The sequence below is a fragment of the Lepisma saccharinum genome, unplaced genomic scaffold, assembly GCF_977018435.1.
Source record: "Lepisma saccharinum unplaced genomic scaffold, izLepSacc3.1 HAP1_SCAFFOLD_32, whole genome shotgun sequence".
Taxonomy (NCBI): Eukaryota; Metazoa; Arthropoda; class Insecta; order Zygentoma; family Lepismatidae; genus Lepisma; species Lepisma saccharinum.
In genome coordinates, this window is record NW_028142898.1 from 4,669,339 (window position 1) to 4,682,615 (window position 13,277).

Consider the following 13,277-nt stretch of genomic DNA (forward strand, 5'->3'; position numbering starts at 1 on the left):
ACTTATTCTCTCAGGATGCATTAAAACTGGAAACAAAGCAGCTAAAATACACCACAAAAAGCATTTCTCATCATTATTTTCTATTTTAACCACGGCTCTTTTGTTTTTAATATTGGCAGGTAAAGTCACATATGTAGATCCTTGTAATGGGTTAAATTCAGAAATATTAACAAAGAGCTTGTGTGGAGTTCGGCATATGCTCCATCCTGATTCTTTTGCTGCAAATTCAGAGTGTTTAATAATCAATTGATCTATCAAACTGCTTATTATTTTGTCTGAATTTGTATTTGAATATACAGCTACAGTTTCTGTTATGTGGGGCTCTGTAAATTTTGTGCCATTTGGTTTCTTATATTGTGTAAACAATTTGAGGGACAGCTTATAAGAACCACTTTGTGCATTTAGAATTGCCTGCACATCAGGATTTATACTGTTCAAAAAATTCTTAATGTCACATCTTGGCTCTGATACAGTGATCCCTAAGTTGGCCAGCAAAACTGCTATGGATGGGTTCATAGCGTGGCTGCCTTCCGGTCTAGCATTAACAGGTGTTTCAAGCTTCCTTTTCAGACCAGATAAAGAAGGTTGTGGGGGCAATGTTGATGACTGTGTAGAACAAGTATCTTTATGTTTATATGTGAAGTATTCCATGCTATATTTTCTATGGCATTTTGGGCATATTTTTGTGGAAGTTCTGCATTTGTCTGGATCACAATTCCTTTGGTGCCTGGCCCAATTGGGGCTGGATATATTCTTATTGCATTGATTACAATATTTTTGATTTGGCATTTTTGTTGTTGGTTTATTATATAAAATTTCTTGGGATTCAAATAAAAATTCTACACTTAATAAAAAATATCAGTTGGGTTCAGCAGTGTGCTTTGTATACCTAGTGTGTGTGTGTGTGTGTGTGTGTGTGTGTATGTGTGTTAATATTTTTGGCTTTGGTATTTATATAAATTTTCTTGGGGTTCAAATCAAAACTCTATACTTAATAAACCTATGACAGGTTGTATAAAGCTGATAGCCTACATGCACAAAGGTAGAATAAGTACAGAGGCACTGCCCTAGCACAAATGCATGTCTACACAGGCATGTCCTAAAAAAACATTGACCTAATACCATGTGTCATGTATAACAAACTGGGGCAGATATAAACCCTTTGTTTAATATATTACAAATATGTTTGTAATTCAATTTATACAAATTTGCAATATTTTTGTGTTTAAAAAATATGAGAAGCACTGCAACAAGACACCCTTACTCTTCAACAACTCTCACAATACTGGCTGATATGCAATGCAAGATCTCTTTACATAGCCTAAGCCCGGACCGTATTGAAAACATCTGAAACAATAAGCCAATCAGAATATAACACATCATCACATTATGGCATAACCAACCAATCAGAAAACAAAACATGCCTAATAATTTATTGCATAATATTGGGTAATAATTTGTTGCAAAACATGATGTAATAGAAATAAACCAGAAATAGGCCACAAGCGGGCCGGAAGTGGGTAAACCGGAAGTGGACCGGAAGTGATACGGAAGTGGGCCGGAAGTAATTATGTGTGGGTGTGGGTGGGTGGGTGTGGGCGGGTGTATCTTGGCTTAGTTTTAGGTGTAGCCAAAAAAAATATCAAGAGGGGCATATTTTTAACAAGCTTATGGACAACAATCTCACAGATGTGGCTTTTGTAAGTGTAGGCAAATCAATCTGAGGGGGCTCATCATTTCACGGGAAATTCTCGAGGGCATTTTTACAAAAATCTTGGATTAGACAGAGTACCACACTTGAGCAATAAGCTCATATGCACATCTTGAGCTAGTTTTAAGTGTAGCCAAATCTGCCTGAGGGGGGTTCATCATTTCTCGGGTTTATATTATCACAAATCACACTACTAACGGGTGTTTTTTATTTACAGCTTATATATTATGTAATTTATTTATTTATTATGCAAACTCTAATATCGATAATTTATAATCCGATAGTACTCCTGTGAGGTTCTGTGAGGCCCGTAGTACCTCGGAGGCCTCTGTCGATCTCCTTGACGTAGTGGTTAGCACATCGCGCTTCGACGGCAGGGGTCCCGGATTCTAATCGAATTGGGTAAGACATTCATTTGTCCTTAATGAGAAAATTAAGAATTTAGTAAATGTGATAGTATATGTGAAAACAAATATTGATTGATTGATTTGCTTCATTTTACTTCGCTTCTTGTGCCACTTTTGGCTAATTTGCGAAGATAGGGATGAGTGATGAATGATGAATGAACACTCACAAACATCCATGCCCAAGCCAGGATTCGAACCCAGACCTCTGGCGTTGAAGTGCGATGTGCTAACCACTACGCCAAGGAGGCCGGCTTGTGGAAACAAAGAAAGAGATCGAAGAGGTGGGGGACCACCTCTTATGGGTTTTCCTTTCATATTAAAAAAAAAACAGAAAAGCAAAAATAAACCAAATCTGTCAATCAATTCTTTCTTTGTAACATTTTCACTATTCAATTCTTCTTTAGCATGCAACGTTTCTTATTAAAATCATAATACGATATATGAAATGATGAAATCTGAAATTCTAAGGAGAACACGGACAACCTTCTTTGTAATATATCGATCAGGTTTCAGAAACATGAATTTTTACAATACGAGAGTGGTTCAGCATGCTCTGCCCCTGACCCATTTCCAGTGATAGTAGAGACCTGTAATTTTATATGTAACATTGTTCATTCTTTAGACTAATATCCACAAAGTTTCAAGAATTTACAACAATTTCTCTATTTGTTACACGTTGATGATCCGTAAGAAGTGTAGCCATATGTGAAACAATGTAAAAATCTGAGGTCCGAGCAGTGATAAAATTATTACTCAAGAGAAATCTAACACGGGAAGACATCCATGCAGATATGGTGGGAACTCTTGGTGACTTTAGCCTTTCATATTATCTAGTGAAGAGATGGTGCCGTGAATTTAAATGTGGTCGGCAGACCTGTGAAGATGAGCATGGTGGTGTCCCATCTGCAACGGCGACCACACCAGAAATGATTACAAAAGTGCATGACATGATTTTGGCAGACCGGCGAGTGACTGCCCGCCATATAGCAGACACATGTGGCATCTCAACTGGCAGTGTGCATTCAATTATTCATAATCATTTGTTAATGAAAAAAATATCTGCACGTTGGGTCCCGAGAATGCTGACGGTCAACCAAAAGAGGACACGTTGTGTGAGAAGTCAGAACCTGTTGCGGACAATATAGACTGACAAGCCAAAGTTTCTGAAGAGATTTGTTACAATGGATGAAACGTGAGTTCACTACTTCGATCCCGAAAGTAAACGCCAAAGCATGCAATGGAAACACCCCCATTCTCCTCATCCAAAGAAATTCAAAGTTCAACCATCAAAGGGCAAAGTGATGGCATCTGTGTTCTGGGATGCAGAAGGAATTCTTTTGACAGATTATCTCCAACAGGGAAAGACAATCACAGGTGTTTATTTTGCAACCCTAATTGAAGAATTACGTAGTGCCATCAAGGAGAAATGCCGCGGAATGTTGGCCCGTGGTGTGTTGTTCCAATTGTGACAATGCTCCCGCCCACACGTCCCAAGTTGCGGTGGCTGCAATTCATGCAGCAGGGTTCGAAATTGTTCCTCATGCCCCTTGTTCTCCAGATCTGGCCCCTACTGACTTTCACCTGTTGGCGAACATGCAGAAACACCTTCGTGGAAAACATTTTGCCAGTGATTCCGAGGTTACGGATGTTGTGAATGCTTGGTTGCAGGACCAAGCAAAATATTATTTTTCTGCTGGGATTGAAGCACTGGAAGGCCGATTGAAAAATTGTGTTAATGTTGCATGGGACTATGTTGAAAAGTCACAGTGATTTAGTTTTCCTACGAAGGTTCCTTCTATGTCAGGGCCGGAGCATGCTGAACCACCCTCGTACGTTTGCATGTGCAATTTTCCCTCTTTTAAAAGTAGCATGTTTTAATTATGTTACTAATCATTAAAGGAATACCTCAATACCATCCCGAAGTATGATAATTAATATTTACCCCTCAAAGTAATGAAACACTTTCCCCCTCTGAAACTCGCATAGAAATGATAGCGGCCGTTTGCTTCGGCCAAGCCCCGAAGGAACATAACCGAAGGGGCACAGAGCATAACCGATCCTCCCACATGACGTCACGCGCTCGTGCATGATCGGCAATTTTCGGATGGCGCTACCTTATATATTAAGTTACCTTGGGCTGTGCACACTGGTGCGAAGGTTCAACATGTCTGCCATATAAGTCGACTTGCCAGATGTAATAATTTGTTACGTTCCTGTATTATATTTAGTGGATCTACTTAATACTAATCCACTACGGTGAACATGAGACTAATCAGCCTACTTTGAATACCTCAGGATGTGGAAAATATGTACTGGTATGTTTACGTAAAATTTACTAACTCTTACCCACGCAAATGCCTTTAAATGTCATTTGATGTTAATATCCCACACTTGCACTCAAAATTAAACCTCTTGTTACAACAAAAACTGTATTAAGATCAAAACTGTTCTCCGAGTACACAAATTAACACATTTTTTCAAAACCACTTACATCAACCACCAACATTCATCATATCTCTCAGCTAGCAACCCACACTAAAATGTACTAAGGTTAGTCCATAACCATTGTCACAGACTACCAAATTGAACGAAACAAATTATGACTTATGACGCCATAGACATTTAACATATAATACACTGAAACAGATACATTAAGTGGGTGCGTATCAAATTTTGTATAAAAGGCAATATTTATTCAATAGTCGCCTAGCGTACATATTCAGGTTATTCTTATCATTGGGATGGTGTCCAAGATATTAAACTACTTGAGCTCTAGTTATGACCTTATCATTAATTTTAATTGTTGTATTGGTGAGCTCGACAGTGCCAATAGTATTTCGAGTTACAATAATTGTGTAACATGATTTATTAGCATTGATTTGAATGCCATTTGTATCACACCATGTTCTCATTGCACCCAAATCATGACTCATGTATTCAGTACTTATAGCAATTTCTATTTTATGGATGATTTAGATATTTGGGTGTCTTCAGCATAGGAATGCACGTTAAAATATTTTACAACTGAGGGTACGTCTGCAATATAAATGGTAAACAATAGGGGACCAAGTATATATCCTTGTGGCACACCAAATCAAATATATAAAATATTAGATAATAAAGTAAGAGACAGTTTTAGAAGTTCATTTCGGTTTCTTAGATATGAAAAATACCAGTTAAGGGTTATAGTGTGAAGAATTTTAATATTTCAGTTTACTGAGCAGTAATGCACTATTTTGTACCATATCAAATGCTCTAGACAGGCCCAATAATATTAGCGCAGTGAAGAATTACTTAACCATATCCTGAAGGACGTCATTTATGACTTTCAGCAAAGCCGTAGTAGTGCTGTGTGCCGGTCTAAATCCTGACTGTGACTGTTTCGTACAACGAAATAAATATGCATATATAGATTACTTTTTCTAGGTGTTTTGAACACACAGGAAGAACACCAATAGGTCGAAGAGCGTTAATATTAGTTGCCCGAGTCGTCTCAGGGAATGGTGTTATACAAGCTTCTACCCATTTCCTGGAAAATACTTATCCCTCGAGCGAAACATTAATAATATGTATGATAATGGACAAACTAAAATGGAGCAATAACTTTAACATTAGAAGCAATAATCTCGGCAATAACATTAGCAATCAGCCTGGTGATTTACGAATAGGTTTCCGAGTTTCGAGAGCTAACGTCACTCACATCTTCAGGGTGCGGCTGTGGGTTCTCGGAGAAAAAGCTAGGTATGTGCTGTCGGGGAGAACGTCGGTGATCTTGCTGTCGTACTCTGGGTATTCAAGTATAACAACGGCGTTTCCTTTGTGTGATTGAAATCTGCGGAATTTTATCCGGAAATTATCTGGATGATTGCCCGAGAAAACTGCTTCAATATCCGCCGCCAGGAAAGCTTCGAAAATTATTTGAGCATTGTAGTTGATGTTCCATTTGAACCAATAGCAGTAGACTTGATTTCACACAAACATATTCTTGCAGGTTAATCATCCATTTATTTAAAAGCAAATTCAGGAAGTGTGTTATTAAACTTTCAGTTACTAAAGTTTAAACATTCTTGAGGTACCACTGTGAATTGAACTAATAAAGTGCTCATTTATCTAGTTTGAATTTTAGGGCAGAACATCTTTATTTAGTAGTGTAATTGGTACTACAACCAGCACCACTTACAAGTGTACAAATGATGAGCTCATATAATTAAACAGCCCGATTAGCCCACACTTAAAATTATGCCAAGATGCCCTTATTCCCCAATTCTTCAAGTGTGATATGCTCTTAATTCTAAAAATTTTGAATCCTAGTGTACAAATGATGACCCCCCTCAGATTGATTTGCCTACACTTATAAAAGGCACTTCTGTGAGATTGTTGTCCATAAATTTGTTAAAAATATGCCTTTCTTGATATTTTTTTGCCCACACCTAAAACTAGGCCACATACACACACACCCACCCACACCCACACACACACACACACCCACACACACACACACACATACACACACACACACACACACACACACACACATATACATATTTACTTCCGGTTTAAGTTCAATTGGGCACCAGGCTCAACTTACATATCTAGTATTAAGATAATGTAATTCTTCTAGAATTGTTCTGTGACTCTCTCACTTCTTACATCATAAACATATGATTTTTCACCTATGAGAATAACACTACATATGGTGTCATCAGGTAATGCCTCATGGAATTCACAGATAATTTTAATGTTTGTCCTGTCATTCACCACAACTTGTTTTCTTTTTGAAGTGTTGATGACAAACATGGGTCTCTGTGCTTTGAATTCATCTGGTGTGTAATACCTGTCAGTATTGCCAGTAGTGACCCTTTTGTATGCTGTAAATGCTTCATATAATTTAAGGAAATCATTCTTGGACATGTCTAAATTATAATTTTCTCTAGGAAATACCTCATTTCTGCCATTTTTAAGATATATGTGCTTGATGTTGCAGTTATCAAATCTACTTGATTTTTTTTCCTGATTATTGTGTCTTCCAGTCTGAAACAATACCACCACAAAATCCGGCATGTCATATTGTATACTGGAGAATAAATTTGTAGCATCAAACTCATAATAAGTACCAGCGGGGCTTCTGTACACATTGATATGTATAAAATTGTAAAGGAATCTGTGGATTTTTTATTATATCTGCTTTGTATTTAAGAGCATAACTGGCCTCATATTCAACAACCGGGATTCTTAGCTCCATAGTCTGAATAATGCACTTGCCTTCATCAGGTAGGGTATTGGGCAAAGCTTCCCCTGTAGAGTTTAATGTGCTGTACCTCATCAAAGCATTATTATCATTGGCAGCTCTTCTAAATGTAATTCTTAAACCACCCTTCCACATAATATCTTTGAAATCTGAGAAGAATCCTGGCAACAGGCGCATAGGGAACAGCACTGCGTGGCTTTTAGATATAATTTTATCACCAGCCTCAAATCCACCTATTTTGTAGTAAGAAGCCTCGGTTTTGGATAATTTTAGTGTGGCCAAAGCTGTGGAGGTAATGCCGGGATAATCCACTCTGTTTATAACAACACCATGCTTTCTGATCTCAATTTCAGAGAACAGATGCGGCACAAAATTATCCACCAACCTTATATTTGAATTTGCCGGATAATCTGTTCCATCGAGCTTTACAACATCAAATTTGATGTATAGATCTGCTCTGTGGGGGTGTATAAAGCCATCCCCTACATCAAGATCAACCTCAATCTCTGTGTTGGGTTGATTTAAATTTGCAAATGTCCTCCTGTTTGGGGGGAATGATTGTAGCTCATAACTCTCAATATTTTCCATTTTTTTGTATGTATTTTTATTTAAATATTAATCTCTATGATAGCAGTTGTTGTGGCTCCAGCAAAATCAACTAATTCTTCTTTTTCATTAGTGACCATCAATTCAATGTTATCTATTCTATTATGGCACACAGGAAAATATAATTTTGGGGATGGAGTGTAGATGATTGGCTCCATAAATTCAGAATTAGGTTTGAATGTTGCAATGATGCCAGTTCGTTTGTGAGTGCCTATGCCATTTGATTTGGTGATCATACCCTCGGCCACATTACAGTGAATATTCAGAGTCTCTATGGCTAAGAATTTAGGTATATTAATAGCAGTGTGTTTGATGGCCGGTTCAAGTTTTGTGTTGTTCTCAAAGCCTAACAGCTCTCCTATAGTACCCAGATCCACTGTTTCTGTAGCAGATACAATCTCTACTCTGTGAGTGACAGAATTTTGAGTTAATACTATACCTCTGGGTAATTGAGCATTTAGAGTGGACAGATTATATTGCCCTGGAGTGATGACAATTTTTTGATCCCCAACAGCAATTTTGTTGTTGTGGTGTGTAATATTAGGGATCAAGTACATGCCACAAAATGCTCTGAGAGCTATTGTTTTGGGATACACTATATCATCATGTAATTTGAGTTTCAATATTGAAATTTGGCTGGTGAGATGGAATACCCCCATGATGTTTTAAATACCACAAGGCCTTTTGAAAATTTTCAATTGATGGTTTATTTATTTGAGACATATATCTAAGAACAGATAAACACAAATGTCCACAATTAACATCTTTGAAATTTTGAACACGGGCATTATTGTAATAAAGATTAGCTGATTTTAGATATTTTACTAAATTTTCAGGTGGAACACCTCCAAATGAATCAAACACAAATGCCTCATTGTTTAAATATTTAAGATAGCAAATCCAGTGAGTGCCCTGATTTTTGTACTTATCCAAATTAACAATGCCACACTCTTTGTTGAGTGGTTGTTCTGGTAAAGAATCAGACAAGTCCACACCTCTAAAATTTTTGATGCCCAGTGGCTTGATTAAAGCTTCAATATCTTGGTTGGTAAGCGGCTCTTGTTTTTTTTAAACTTATTCATGGCTCTCTTAACACCTTTGCCTTGTTTCTCCATGGCCAGGTTATGGCGCTTCAATTCATCTAATTCTGCCCTATTTTTCTTGGCATTTATTACTGTTTTTGCTATGGCAGCTGATCCCCCAGCTAAGCTCCCAACAGCCCCAAGTGCTGCTAAGATGGCCGGGATAGTAAATATGAAACCCCCCACATGTGATTTTTTCCTGGATTGTTGTATTTTTTTTAATTGGGGGTACTAAGCAACAATTTCATACCATGGCCCTTGGCAATACAAGAGCTTTTTTTCTTGCGCTGCTTTTTTGTTAAAAGGCTATCAATAGTTTTAAGAGATTTAAGACCTGCATAAGGTATTTGATACATAACACCCTTGGCCTTCATTGTAGGTTTATTATATACATATTCACAGCCCCCACCCCAGTTTTTGTTTGGTGTTCATAGCTATGGTGGTTCCCAATGCTGCTATTTTTTCACTCAAAGAAGCATCTTTGCTTACAAATCTACCAAATGCAGCCTCTTCTAATTTCTTGTCTGCAACATGTCTCTTGTCAAGATCAGAATGTGTGTTGTATGCTATGTCATGGTCTCTACAAGCAGCATCTAGGGGATTAACACCAGGATCACCTCTGTTTAATCTATGGTCCAATTTTGTGCCTGGACCACAATACTGATAGCCTAGAATGTGTAGTTCAAATGGCAGCTTGTTTATAATGTCATTAACCAACCCCCGGCCCTCAGAAATATTCCAAAATTTAGGTGGTAGAGTATTAATAATTTTTATAAGATATCCAATCCCCTTAGTGTCATTCACTATAAAATTAGACAATTTTGTGCTTATCATGTCCATAATTCCAACCTTTTCATTGTAAAAATTGTGGTTGCCAGCATTTTCTTCCCCAGCTATCATCAATAACCTATCTACAAGTTTCCTGACATCATCAACCCAGACAAATTCTTTAGGCAGGGTGTTGTATTGTTTGATTCCACTCCCAGTCTTAATTTCTGACCATATGGGCTTGATTAAATTGTTGTATTTTGCTCCACTGCTAGACTTGACTCTTTTTTGTGTGGGATCATTGTTCTGGTATAGTGCATCTGATTTTATTAATATTTCTTTGTAATGCTCATAATCTTGATCTGTATAGCTGCCAGGCCTTTTCCTAGTCATCAGTTCCCACAATCCAGGTGTTCCGAGATATTTAACAAAACCACCTCTTTGTCCAAGATGAGATTCTGAATATACAATTATATCATCTCCCATAAATGTTACTCTGAAATTGCCAATTCTATGTATGATGCTACCATCACGCTGTGTGTCAGCATATAAGCCAAAGACCTCATCTTTGTTGTCTTTAGGTGTGCTTAAATATTTTTGAGCAAGAATACCCAATTCAATAGGATCCTGAGTAGCTTCAATTGTTCGAGGAGCAATAAAACTAGGTGTATGAATACTGGAAAGTGGGGTAATTGGATAATCTAATATGTTCTTTGCAGCTACAGGTACAAGCTCTGTGATCAAATTTTGATTTTGCTCTGTAACAGTTTTGATATTTTTACCTAATTCACTAATAGCATCAATAATAGGCTGTTCTGTTTGTTTGTGTTCTTCATAAATTCCTCGGTTCTGTGATTTCCATCCCTTAAATCTTTTTACAAGATAATCTCTTAATTTAAGATCATCAATGATTGGCCTTTTCATGGTTATTTATATATGTTTCAATGTCTAGAAAATTGTTGATTTTATTTCTGTATTTGCCCCTATTGGGTTTTCTTGTCATATCAATTGTGACAAACCCATAACTGTCCTGGTTCCAGCACCTACTGCAAAACTTGGAAAAATCATTGTAGCTCAAGTCCCCACCTACATATTTTCATGTATGTGTTTGAGGTTGGTATGATCTTGATGAAACACACATATAAAATTGCTGTTGTCTCGGATCCGCTGCTTCGGAATTTTAGAAAAAGTCTGTGCCAGGTAGAAGCAATCAATGTTTTTGTGTCGGCCCTGTGTAAAGAAATTTCTAACTTTGTTTTGATTATCCAGTATAATGTCATCAAACACAACAACAGAATTATCGAAACATTCATGAAGTGGCTTAACATCTGGTTCAAAAGTGGCAATATCCAATCCATCATATAGCTTTATCAGCTGCTGATATTTTAATTGTTCCAAGCTCTTAGAGAAAACATACAAGTGCCTGTTTTTCCAGTCTAACCAGTTGGGTGCCAATAAAAAATTATCAACCATTAGTGTAGTTTTACCACAAGCTGATGGCCCAACAATAAGACATCTAATATTTTCAGGCAGCAACTTGCAATTTCTCTTAATCTGCTGTTCAGGTTCTGGCAGCCTCTTTATAACATCCCAGGTGCTCATATTATGACTTTGTCTGCATCGATCCAGCTGTGTTCTGGAAGTCCTAGCCATTTGACAAATAACTTGTTGCCTTTTCTGCGGATGATTTTTTCTATGAGATATGTGTCAGGCTGTTTAGTTTTGCTGAGTTCTTCTTCATAGAATCTGCCTTTGAGAATTTCTCCTCGGCGATCTTTTATTATATATGTGTTAAGGGTCCCAGGTTTAACTTGAACCACTGTAAATAATTCAGTGCTCCAGTTTCTTGTAAAGCCTCTTTTGAATAAGTACTTATATTTGCTGATTCTTACTTGATCACCCACCTTGTATTTGGCTTTTCTTGTTGTTGGCTGGTATCTAGGATAATAAACAGTCCTGATCAATTTTTGCTCATCAGATGAAGTTACTTCAGAGGGTTTCATGTTGATTGTGGAATGGACCGAGTTGTTATATTTATGTAGAAGTTCTGGAAGAATATTAATCCATTTATAATTACCTTGAAGTGTAAATTGTTTATACATAAGATTTTTTAGGGTTTTGTTGAATCTCTCTACAATTGAGGCTTTGAGTAAAATTCTTTGCCATTATCTGTTTGCAAATAGCGCGGTGATCTTCCACTCTGATTGATGATTGTCCTGAAGACTTCTGTAACACATTTTCCAGTCTTGGATTTGAGTGGCACAGCCCAGGCAAATTTTGAAAATGTGTCTATTACAGTAAGTAGATACTTGTAGCCCTTGTTGATTTTGTCCAAGTTTTTCAACTGTCCACTTGCCATCTCAATCAAGTCCCCTTGCCATAAATCATCTATGCCTTTTGTGTCTACTGGCAGTCTCTTATAATTATGTCTGGCTTGTCTGTGTAATTCATCAACAATAATTTGTCTAGACATAATATGAAAACAAGAATATTGCAACTATGGGGTGTTCAGCAGCTGATACTGCAGGATTTTCTAAATACAGTTTGTCCCCTATTTGTATATGAAATTCCAGAGAGCCATCATCTTCAACATAGGCTGTTTCTAATGTATTGGGATCTGTAAAATCCTCTAACTCTACACTGGTGATTTTGACTTTGTTATCAGCATTTGTTATTGATAAGGTAGTGTAGTGGTGTGCTTGTGGTTGAAGCCAATATTTGATCTTGATTGGTCTCAGTGTGCCCCCAACAAGAAACTGGTAATAAAATTGTGCAGGGGACAGCATATATATTTTGCCACCTGGTGTAAATGGTGAATCATATTCTTTGTTGGGGATGCTGTACAATTCAAGAATTACTGTATGTTTTGGATTCTCGATTATGCCTGTTATTTCTTTTTCTGCTGTAAGCAATCTGCTTGTTACAGATTCAAGGTGCTCATTGATGGCCCTAACAACATCATCATGACCTGGCTTGATTTTAATGTCCACAACAAGTTTCTTGTATTGTTGCACAATCTCTTGAAGCTGGGTGGCAAAAACAGACAGAGCATTTGCTTGATTGGATTCCATGGTCCCTAGCTGTTGCTTGATATTAGCTACAATTTGTTGCAAATTTTCAATAACTGCCAATTTTGAATTTTGAGCAGTAAGATCATGGACCTGTCTTCTGATATCCTCAAACAGGGCATGCAGTTCATTAATATGTTGATTGTTTGGAAGAGTTGCCACTGTCTGAGTGAGTTGTTTGATCTCTGTCTGGATATTCTTGATATCTTATGATTTCAATATGCGATTCACTGCTCTCTTAATATTTTTAAGTTCCTGTGATGTAGGCAGATTTGTTACAGTATTTTGCAAAGATTCAAGTGCCAATTTCACATTATTTAATTCAGAAGCATCAGCCACATTTTGCATAGCATTTTGGAGCATGGCTATATCTGCCTGAGTGGGTGT

General features: G+C 37.3%; 1 long non-coding RNA gene across 1 annotated transcript in view; it reads left to right on the plus strand.

The window, feature by feature from the left end:
- The first annotated feature begins 2,099 nt into the window (after positions 1-2,099).
- LOC145982256 (uncharacterized) overlaps positions 2,100-13,277 on the plus strand; it is a 322,713-nt gene continuing 311,535 nt past the window's right edge. The window contains exon 1 of the long non-coding RNA XR_014441035.1: positions 2,100-2,113. This is a non-coding gene — a long non-coding RNA (uncharacterized LOC145982256). The remainder of the gene's footprint in view (positions 2,114-13,277) is intronic.